Genomic DNA, 12,138 nt, shown 5'->3' with positions numbered 1-12,138 from the left:
ATTCTGATCCTCAACACGGGGGCCACACAAGGGTGTGTGCTCAGCCCCCTCCTGTACTCCCTGTTCACCCACGACTGCGTGGCCACACACGTCTCCAATTCAATCATCAAGTTTGCAGACGACACAACAGTGGTATGCCAGATTACCTACAGGGAGGAGGTGAGGGCCCTGGCAGAGAGGTGCCAGGAAAATAACCTCTCCCTCAACGCCAACAAAACAAAGGAGCTGATCGTGGCCTTCAGGAGACAGCAGAAAGGGCATGCCCCCATCCACATCTACAAGGCCGCAGTGGAGAGAGGGAAAAGCTTCAAGTTCCTCTGCGTGCACATCACTGACAACAGTGCCTCTTCAATGAAATTCTTCATTATTTTATTTTAATGTTGTGATTATGTGTGTATTGTTTTGTATTGTTAGGTATAACTGCAATGTTGGAGCTAGAAACACAAGAATTTCACTGCACCTGTGATAACATCTGCAAAATACGTATACATGACCAATAACATGGTTTAATCAACATTGTTTCTACATAATTTCAACAACAAAAATGTAATGTGATGATGTTGAATCAATGTTGAAAACTGAATTTTGTATTTTTTTCACCCAACTTTGAACCTAAATCCAATGATATGGTGAATGTTGGGGGGGATTTCACATTGAATTCACATTATTTGACAACTCAACCAAATGTAAATCAAAACCAAATGTTGAACTGTACCCAGTGGGATATGTTTATCTATGGATGGCAAAGTCATCATATTATTGTGCACACGCACGAGCGCATACAGAAGCAATATAAGGAATATGGGGACAGCAATTGGATCAGAGTACCATAGTTCATAAAACTGTCATTATAACTGTCACAGAGGCATGACCCAAACCATACCCAGGTAAGCTAGTTTGGTACAGTAGGTCAAGCCAATTAGCCTAGCAGAAGTGTATGTGATGTGAAAAAGGGTGTCAATGCAGGTAGTCCAGGTAGCTATTTGGTTAACTATTTAGCAGTCTTATGATTTGAGGGTGGAAGCTGTTCAGGGTCCTGTTGGTTCCAGACTTGGTGCATTGGTACCGCTTGCAGTTGCAGATAGAGCAGTCTATGACATGGGTGACTGGAGTATTTGACAATTGTTAGGGCCTTCCTCTGACACAGCCTGGTATAGAGGTCCTGGATGGCAGGGAGCTCGGCCCCAGTGATGCACTGTGTCGTACACACTAACCTCTGTAGTCCCTTACGGTTGGATGCCAAGCAGTTGCCATACCAAGCGGTGATGTAGCCAGTCAAGATGCTCTCAATGGTGCAGCTGTAGAACGTTTTGAGGATCTGCTTCTTGAGGGGGAAGTGCCATTGTCATGCCTTCTTCACGACTGTGTTGATGTGTGTGGACCATGTTAATTCCTTAGTGATGTTAACATCTAGGAACTTGAAGCTTTCAACCCGCTCCACTACAGCCCTGTCAATGTGGATGGGGGCGGGATTGGCCCTCTGTTTCCTGTAGTCCATGATCAGCCCCTTTGTCTTGCTAATGCTAAGGGAGAGGTTGTTGTCCTGGCACCACACTGCCAAGTCACTGACATCCTCCCTAAAGGTTGTCTCATCTGCATCTGTGATCAGGCTTACCACCGACGTGTCGTCCGCAAACGTAATGATGGTGTTGGCGTCATGTGTGGACACGCAGTCATTCCTTTTGTCCAGGTGGGAGAAGGCAGTGTGGAGTGCAATAGAGATTGCGTCATCTGTGGATCTGTTGAGGCAGTATATGAATTGAAGAGGATCCAGGGTGTCTGGGATGATGGTGTTTATGTGAGCCATGACCAGCCTTTCAGAGTGTTTCATGGCTACATATGTGAGTGCTACTGGGCGATAGTCTTTTAGACAGGTTACCTTGGCGTTCTTGGGCACAGGAATTATGGTGGTCTGCTTGAAACATGTAGGTATTACAGACTGGGTCAGGGAGAAGTTGAAAATGTCAGTGAAGACACTTGCCAACTGGTCAGCACATGCTCTGAATACACGTCCTGGTAATCTGTAAATCTTAACCTGTTTAAAGGTTTTACTCACATTGGCTATAGAGAACGAGATCACGCAGTTGTCCGGACCAGCTGGTGCTCTAATGCATGGTTCAGTGTCGCTGCCATCGGCCGCAGTGACTGTTTATGACAGTATGTTATTTAATTATCTGAATTAATCATAGATAAAAGCAATGACATGGTGGAAATGTAGTAAAGCTTTGAACTAATCCTGTCAAATAGGCATACAGTACACTGTATATATATATATATTTGACAGGACTAGTATATATCAATACACTATATCAATACACTACCTTTCAAAAGTTTGGGGTCACTTATAAATGTTCTTGTTTTTGAAAGAAAAGCACATTTGTTGTCCATTAAAATAACATCAAATTGATCAGAAATACAGTGTAGACATTGTTAAATGTTGTAAATTACTATTGTAGCTGGAAAGGGCAGATTTTTAAAATTGAATATCTACATATTATCATATATAGAGAGGCCCATTATCAGCAACCATCACTCCTGTGTTCCAATGGCACATTGTGTTAGCTAATCCAAGTTGATCATTTTAAAAGGCTAATTGATCATTAGAAAACCCTTTCGCAATTATGTTAGCACAGCTGAAAACTGTTGTTCTGATTAAAGATCAATACAACTGGCCTTCTTTAGACTAGTTGAGTATCTGGAGCATCAGCATTTGTGGGTTTGATTACCGACTCAAAATGGCCAGAAACATTCTTCTGAAACTCGTCAGTCTATTCTTGTTCTGAGAAATGAAGGCTATTCCATGTGAGAAATTGCCAAGAAACTGAAGATCTCGTACCACGCTGTGTACTACCCTGTGCACAACTGAGCAATAGGACAAGTACATTACAGAGTCTAGCTTGAGAAACCTCATAAGTCCTCAACTGGCAGCTTCATTAAATAGTACCCGCAAAACACCAGTCTCAACGTCAACGGTGAAGAGACCACTACGGGATGCTGGCCTTCTAGGCAGAGTTCCTCTGTCCAGTGTCTGTGTTCTTTTGCCCATCTTAATCTTTTCTTTTTATTGGCCTAGAGGCTCTGCCTAGAAGGCCAGTATCCTGCAGTCGCATCTTCACTGTTGACCTTGACACTGGTGATTTTATTTAAAAAACAAGTGACCCCAAACTTTTGAATGGTAGTGTATATATACATAGGCAGATTGAAGATATAAATATAAAAATAAATAAATAAAAATAAAAATAATAAGAACCAATGTAAAGACCTGATCAACTTTAGATTTGCACATGTTTGTGGTTACTGTTCGTCATCCAAAGTTAGAGGACAGAGGGACTTCAAAGTGCGTGAGCATCCTTCACAAAATATGTAGCTGCTGGTAACAAACTTTGAACCAATCAGGACGCCTGCTAGTCATGCAGCAAGAGAGGAAATTTAACCTGGACCGAATTACAGAGAACACCCCGCTGCAAACTCTCGTGTTTGTGCGAAAACAGACAATAGTCATTACTTTCCCCGCTGGCATAGTTTCTAATGATCACATTAGGGATTCGCTCAGAGCAATGACAATGTTGGGAATGTATGTGCCAGATAGATTTTCTTTGAAATCATCTAATGTCCAGGATGGAATCGGGCTTTACACGGCGAGACAAGTGAAAAAGGTTTGTTTTTTTTGGACAGCACAATTTTGTATGTTTTGGGCATGAAGAAACGTACCAACGTGCAAAACTCATTCGGTGAATGGGAGAAAGGCAGTTTTCTGTTCGTATTTTGGGTTCTTTTTGCGAGTCGCTCCCAAAATCTCAAGCCATAGCCTACTTTAATTCTGCTCTGAGGTGCAGTGCCACGTAGATACTGTAACTAGCTCACTCCATAACAATGTTCACTTAGAACTCAACTCTCGTGTGTTACACAGTAACACGTGTTGATACATATTGAACACTTTCTAATGTACGTTTCCTATGCTGTCATTTAACTTGCATACTCAAAATGTGTCTAGTATTATAGGCTATTACACAATATTGTAACCAAGTTGACAATGTTACAAAACAATGGTGGTTGAAAATGGTGCAAACAATGTTTTTTACTGAAAGTTCTTAAACACTGCAAATGGCCAGGCTACCAAACGTTATTCATTACAATCTCACATTGGTCAAAACTTTGAACATGAATGCTTCATTCACGAGGAGCACATCTTGACCACACCCCCTCTTGTTGGGTGTTTGAACTAGGCTACTACAACTTGTAGGTCCAAAGTGAAACGCATAGGATGGATTCATGGACAATACTACGTATTATAATACTATAGTCCTATACTGTTTTACAATGTTTACTACTACATTATTTTTGGCATCTATTCCATCGCACAATTTATATCTGATTGCCTTCACATAGCCCCTGACAAAATGGAAAATGCCTCTTAGTAAAAAAGAAAGACAAGAAAATGAATATCTTGTATCCTCAAATTCTGACAACGTGTGTTTTCTACAAGGAGGAAAAGTTTGGCCCTTTTGCTGGAGAGAAGAGACTACCAAGTGAGCTTGATGAGAGCACAGACACCAGACTGATGTGGGAGGTGATACTAAAACAGACTACCTTCAGTCCTTTAACACTGCAGTCACAGCACAGACACCAGACTGATGTGGGAGGTGATACTAAAACAGACTACCTTCAGTCCTTTAACACTGCAGTCACAGCACAGACACCAGACTGATGTGGGAGGTGATACTAAAACAGACTACCTTCAGTCCTTTAACACTGCAGTCACAGCAGAGACACCAGACTGATGTGGGAGGTGATACTAAAACAGACTACCTTCACTCCTTTAACACTGCAGTCACAGCACAGACACCAGACTGATGTGGGAGGTGATACTAAAACAGACTACCTTCAGTCCTTTAACACTGCAGTCACAGCACAGACACCAGACTGATGTGGGAGGTGATACTAAAACAGACTACCTTCAGTCCTTTAACACTGCAGTCACAGCACAGACACCAGACTGATGTGGGAGGTGATACTAAAACAGACTACCTTACTTTTACATAATACAATAAATAATATTTATGTTCATTGTAGGCCTACTATTGAAATGAAAGGCTAAATAGATGAATTCTGTGGCAGTTCAGATACAGCACAGGTGATGCTTAATTGGAGCTTCTAGTTTGATGCACATACACTTGTTGACTGTAGAGTCTTGTTTTTGTAATGAGTCTTGGTTTGGCAAACTCCTCCCGCATCGTGTGCCTTTGTTATAGCTATGTTTTATCCCCATCATGAGGTTTTGCATTTATCTGAGATAAGGGACAGGTTTAATTACATTTCAGATCAGTGAAATTATGTTTATTTTCTGTGTAGTTAAAAGTACAAGTAATTGATTATATGTCAGCCATAAAGAATTCAAGTGTGGTCTGAAATTATACACTGAACAAAAATATAAATGCAGCATTTAAAGTGCTGGTTTCATGAGCTGAAATAAAAGATCCCATAAATGTTCCATATGCACAAAAAGCTTATTTCGCTCAAATTTTGTGCACAATTTTGGTTACATCCTTGTTAGTGAGCATTTCTCCTTTGCTAAGAGAATCCATCCACCTGACAGGTTTGGCATATCAAGAAGCTGATTAAACAGCATGCTCATTACATAGGTGCACCTTGTGCGGGGGTCAATAAAAGGCCACTCTAAAATGTGCAGTTTTCTCACACTCCACAATGCCACAGTCTCAACTTTTGAGGGACTGTGCAATTGGCATGCTGACTGCAGGAATGTCCACCAGAGCTGTTGCCAGAGAATGTAATGTTCAATTCTCTATCATAATCTACCTCCAACGTCATTTTAGAGAATTTGGCAGTATGTCCAACCGGCCTCACAACCGCAGACCATGTGTAACTAGGCCAGCCCAGGACCTCCACATCCGGCTTTGTCACCTGCCTCAGATGACAGCTGATGAAACTGTGGTTTTGCACAACCAAATCTACAAACCGAATCTACAAACTGTCAGTTGTCTTCACCAGGGTCATGACCTGACTGCAGTTCTGCATCGTAACCAACTTCAGTGGGCAAATGCTCACCTTTGATGGCCACTGGCACTCTGGAGAAGTGTGCTCTTCACGGTTGAATCCCGGTTTCAACTGTACCGGGCAGATGGCGTTGTGTGGGCGAGTGTTTGCTGATGTCAATGTTGTGAACATCGTGTCCCATAGTGGTGGTGGGGTTATGGTATGGGCAGGCATAAGCTACGGAAAACGAACACAATTGCATTTTATCCATGGCAATTTGAATGCACAGAGATACTGTGATGAGATCCTGAGGCCTATTGTCGTGCCATTAATCTATCGTCATCACCTCATGTTTCAGCATGATAATGCTGGGACCCATGTCGTAAGGATGTCGTAAGGATCTGTACACAATTCCACAATGGCCTGCATACTCACCAGACATGACACCCACCCATTGAGGATGTTTGGGATGCTCTGGATCGAAGTCTATGACAGTGTGTTCCAGTTCCCACCAATATCCAGCAACTTCACACAGCCACTGAAGAGGAGTGGGACAACATTCCACAGGCCACTATCAACAGCCTGATCAACTCTATGTGAAGGAGATGTGTCACACTGCATGAGGCAAATGGTGGTCACACCAGATACTGATTGTTTTTCTGATCCACGCCCCTGCCCTTTTTTAAACAACAGATGCATATCTGTATTCCCAGTCATGTGAAATCCATAGACTGGTGCCTATTTTAATTTTTTTAATTGACTGATTTCCTTTTATGAACTGTAACTCGTAACATCTTTGAAATTGTTGCATGTTGCATTTTATATTCTTTCTCAGTGTTATATAACCATCTAGTAATCTATAACTTTCATGTTATATTGGATAGAACCACATTGTTTTATATCACAGGGTTTTTCATGGCAACTGTGATTTAGTTTATGAAACAGCATCTCCAGATGAACACAAAGCTGGATCAAGAAGCTCGGTCTGTATGGAAGTGAGACGTTAATTCCAGCCAACAGTATTTCATGTTCTTGATAGGCATGTCTGTTTTCTGTTTCAGGTCCGAGGTAATAAAGGCGATGTGCTCTATGTTTTGGATGCCAGTAACCCTCGCCATGCCAACTGGCTGCGTTTTGTCCATCAGGCGCCATCACAAGAGGAGAAGAACCTGGCAGCAATCCAGGTACAGCCCCACGCTGAAGATAGTAACACCTTCAGACGTATCTACAGGGAGAGACACAGATAGAGCTGGATATCAGCACATATCTCTGAGTGAGAAGGGGAGAGAGAGAGAGGGAGAAGGAGAGAGAGATGGACATCAGAGAGAAAGACTAGAAGAGAAGCGAGGGAAAGTTAGTGAGAGTGAGTTGAGATGGATAGTGAGAGTGAAATGAAGGGGAATGTGGATTTTTTTGTTTTGTCTGCCTGTGCAGACAGCTTGTAAGATTGCACCATGTGTTACTGATCAAGCCTGCCATATCAAAAGGAGATGGTGGTTCTGTCTGATGACTGTATGAGTTGTATGAGTTGAGGTGTCTTTCACAGCTGTAAGTAACTCTCCCTCTCTTATTATGAAAATCTTCTCTAGTGCTTTGTGCATCCCTTACATTGAAATGTAACAAAACATGTCAGTCTGTGATTAAGATCAGATTAATCATATCCATAAACCCACAAACACATACAACCCATACACAATCTGATCTATTGGCCAAAGTCTTGAACACGCACGCACGCACGCACACACACACACACACACACACACACACACACACACACACACACACACACACACACACACACACACACACACACACACACACACACACACACACACACACACACACACACACACACACACACACACACACACACACACACATGAGTCAGGGTTTGGCCTGGGATATCTCAGCTAGGGAAAAAATAAAAACCATGGTAGAAGGGAGAATTTAGAAGGGAAGTAGAACAGAACCTGTGATCTTCTGGCTGAGGTTCTGTCATTAATGCCACAGTGCTAAAGTGATCACTTGTTCAAAGGTCATTCATGTGTGTTAGAGCTCTGTGTTACATCAAAAGTTACATTTATTGTGTTTCTCTGTTAAATTAATATATATGTGTATTTATAAATGCCTTATCCAAAAGAAAATGACGCTTTGATTTGATTAGACCGTGACCTTTAGGATGTGGAAGTTAATGACGACATGTTTAGGAGTTGGAGTGTTTGACCTTCAACCTTAATCAAGCCTCAGCAGACGAATGTCTAGATTTATTGAGTTCAACCTTCAGCTACCCCTTTTTTCTGTGTGTGTGTGTGTGTGTGTGTGTGGGGGGGGGGGGTGATTGTGGTTCTGATCTCTCAGGATGGAGAGAATATATTCTACCTGGCAGTGGACGACATTGAGACAGACACAGAGCTGCTGATAGGCTACCTGGTCAGTGATATGGAGGAAGAGTCAGAGGAGGAGGAAGAGGAAATCATCAAATATGAAGATGAAAACAGCAGATGCCAAACATCTCGTTGAAATGGGTCAATGCCTAACAAAGTTTTACCTAAACCTTCATAAACAGTGTTTTGTCAGTCCAACAGTTTATGCTTGAAGTATGTAATGCTTGCACACAGCTTACACTTACACACAGCTGATACTTGATATTCACACACAGCTGATACTTGATATTCACACACAGCTGATACGCACACTCAGCTGATACTTGATATTCACACACAGCTGATACTTGATATTCACACACAGCTGATACTCACGCACAGCTGATACTTACACACAGCTGATATTCACACATAGCTGATACTCACACAAAGCTGATACTCACACAAAGCTGATACTCACACACAGCTGATATTCACACACAGCTGATACTCACACACAGCTGATACTCACACACAGCTGATACTTACATACAGCTTACACTTACACACAGCTGATACTTGATATTCACACACAGCTGATACTTGATATTCACACACAGCTTACACTTACACACAGCTGATACTTGATATTCACACACAGCTGATACGCACACACAGCTGATACTTGATATTCACACACAGCTGATACTTACACACAGCTAATAGTCACACACAGCTGATACGGCTGCATGTGTGTGTAATTTGTAATAATGACTGTATGTGTGCAGAGCTGGTGATCAAGAAGGAGGACCACCCGTGCCTGCTGTGTGAGAGCAGCTTCCCTAGCGAGGAGATCCTAGCAGCCCACCTCCAGAGCCTGCACCAGAGACCCAGTACTGAGGAGAAGGAGTTCAAGTGCAGGAACTGTGGCAAGAAGTTCCCCATCAAACAAGCCCTGCAGCGCCAGTGTGTAGCCTACATCATCTCTCTACTCTACTTACCTGACACTCTATTGAGTTACACAGAAGTATGCTATCAAGTGGATCATATAGTGCAACTGACAGATTTGCACACACTCAGTACATTTTCATACAACTGAATCAGCCTCTTTATTCGTTTTCTGATGTAGGACACCTGGAAATATAGTAGTATTACTGTTCATATCTTTATAGCCTACTCCTATCTGACTCTGTATACCTCCTTCATTTTGCCCTCAGTGTTCTGCACTGTGCGGAAACCCTGGGTCCTTCAGAAGACTCTTCCAGAGCCCACCACCAGTGTTCCATCTGCTACATCACCTTCAGCTCAGAGTCCAGGTAGGCTTACATAACTAGATACGAACATACACATTAGCATAATATGTATACAGGTGCTGCCATCTGTTCCTGTGTATTTGAGTGACTGTGTCTGTATTTTCTGTGTGTGTGTGTGTGTAGTTATGACCAGCACAAGAAGCGTGTAGAGGAGACGCCAGGTTAATCTGTAAGGCTGAGAGTTGTGGGAAGAGGTTCAAGAGCAAAGACTCTCTGAAGAAACACAAAGGGAAAGTCCACACATGTATACAGACATATAGTCCACACTGGTGATGAAGTAAACTCAGCAAAAAAATAAACATCCCTTTTTCAGGATCCTGTCTTTCAAAGATAATTTGTAAAAATCCAAATAACTTCACAGATCTTCATTGTAAAGGGTTTAAACACTGTTTCCCATGCTTGTTCAATGAACCATAAACAATGAATGAACATGCACCTGTGGAACGGTCGTTAAGACACTAACAGCTTACAGACGGTAGGCAATTAAGGTCACAGTTATGAAAACTTAGGACACTAAAGAGGCCCTTCTACTAATTCTGAAAAACACCAAAAGAAAGATGCCCAGGGTCCCTGCTCATCTGCGTGAACGTGCCTTATGCATGTTGCAAGGAGGCATGAGGACTGCAGATGTGGCCAGGGCAATAAATTGCAATGTCCGTACTGTGAGACGCCTAAGACAGTGCTAGAGGGAGACAGGATGGACAGCTGATCATCCACGCAGTGGCAGACCACGTGTAACAACACTTGCACAGGATCAGTACATCCGAACATCACACCTGCGGGACAGATACAGGATGGCAACAACAACTGCCCGAGTTACACCAGGAATGCACAATCCCTCCATCAGTGCTCAGACTGTCCGCAATAGGTTGAGAGAGGCTGGACTGAGGGCTTGTAGGCCTGTTGTAAGGCAGGTCCTCACCAGACATCACCGGCAACAACGTCGCCTATGGGCACAAATCCATCGTTGCTGGACCAGACAGGACTGGCAAAAAGGGCTCCACCTCCACGGTTTGTCTCACCTGGGGGGATGGTCGGATCCGCGTTTATCGTCCAAGGAATGAGCGTTACACTGAGGCCTGTACTCTGGAGCAGGATCGCTTTGGAGGTGGAGGGTTCGTCATGGTCTGGGGTGGTGTGTCACAGTATCATCGGACTGAGCTTGTTGTCATTGCAGGCAATCTCAACGCTGTGTGTTACAGGGAAGACATCCTCCTCCCTCATGTGGTACCCTTCCTGCAGGCTCATCCCGATATGACCCTCCAGTATGACAATGCCACCAGCCATACTGCGCGTTCTGTGTGTGATTGCCTGCAAGACAGGAATGTCAGTGTTCTGCCATGGCCAGCGAAGAGCCCGGATCTCAATCCCATTGAGTACGTCTGGGACCTGTTGGATCGGAGGGTGGGGACTAGGGCCATTCCCCCCAGAAATGTCAGGGAACTTGCAGGTGCCTTGGTGGAAGAGTGGGGTAACATCTCACAGCAAGAACTGGCAAATCTGGTGCAGTCCGTGAAGAGGAGATGCACTGCAGTACTTAATGCAGCTGGTGGCCACACCAGATACTGACTGTTACTTTTGATTTTGACCCCCCCTTTGTTCAGGGACACATCATTCCATTTCTGTTAGTCACATGTCTGTGGAAATAGTTCAGTTTATGTCTCAGTTGTTGAATCTTTTTATGTTCATACAAATATTTACACATGTTAAGTTCTCTGAAAATAAACGCAGTTGACAGTGAGAGGATGTTTCTTTTTTGCTGAGTTTTGAAACAAGTATCTGTTTTGATCTTTTAACAGTCTGGTCAGTATAGGAGTGTGTAGGTGAGAGGGATGTGGTGTCGGCTCTATAAATGTGGCACACATTACTCGTAAATAAATGGGTCATTCAATCAATTCTGTGCTTTTTGAGAAGTGTAACTTGGTCTAAAGAAAAATTTGATTTCACAAAATGTTAACATTCTGTTAAAAAGAGCACATGGTTATCCTAATAAAAATGTGTTTTCCCATTTCGAGGTTAAATTAAATTAATTACAAAAGTAAGTGCCTATTAAATGCCAAATAAGGTAACAGGGTTGATCGTAACAGGGTGAACCTTAAATCAACCATGAGTCCCGTTGTGACTGGGGGAATGGAAGCTTGTTGTGTGCAACAGGCAGTGGCAATTGAATGCAAGCGTCACAAAATATATATAAACTATTTATATTTAAAACAGTTCTAGCCTGTCTATCTATGTGTAACAGGGTTAACGTGTTATTCTAGCCTGTCTATCTATGGGTAACAGGGTTGACGTGTTATTCTAGCCTGTCTATCTATGGGTAACAGGGTTGACGTGTTATTCTAGCCTGTCTATCTATGGGTAACAGGGTTGACGTGTTATTCTAGCCTGTCTATCTATGGGTAACAGGGTTGACGTGTTATTCTAGCCTGTCTATCTATGTGTAACAGGGTTGATGTGTTATTCTAGCC

General features: G+C 42.8%; 1 pseudogene; it reads left to right on the top strand.

Moving 5' to 3' along the window:
• Positions 1-3,429: 3,429 nt before the first annotated feature.
• The window catches only part of LOC118392209 (PR domain zinc finger protein 5-like), a 57,584-nt pseudogene continuing 48,875 nt past the window's right edge, over positions 3,430-12,138 (top strand).

The sequence above is a fragment of the Oncorhynchus keta genome, chromosome 1, assembly GCF_023373465.1.
Source record: "Oncorhynchus keta strain PuntledgeMale-10-30-2019 chromosome 1, Oket_V2, whole genome shotgun sequence".
Lineage (NCBI taxonomy): Eukaryota > Metazoa > Chordata > Actinopteri > Salmoniformes > Salmonidae > Oncorhynchus > Oncorhynchus keta.
Note: the sequence above shows the minus strand (reverse complement) of the source record. Positions and strands in the feature narration are given on the sequence as shown.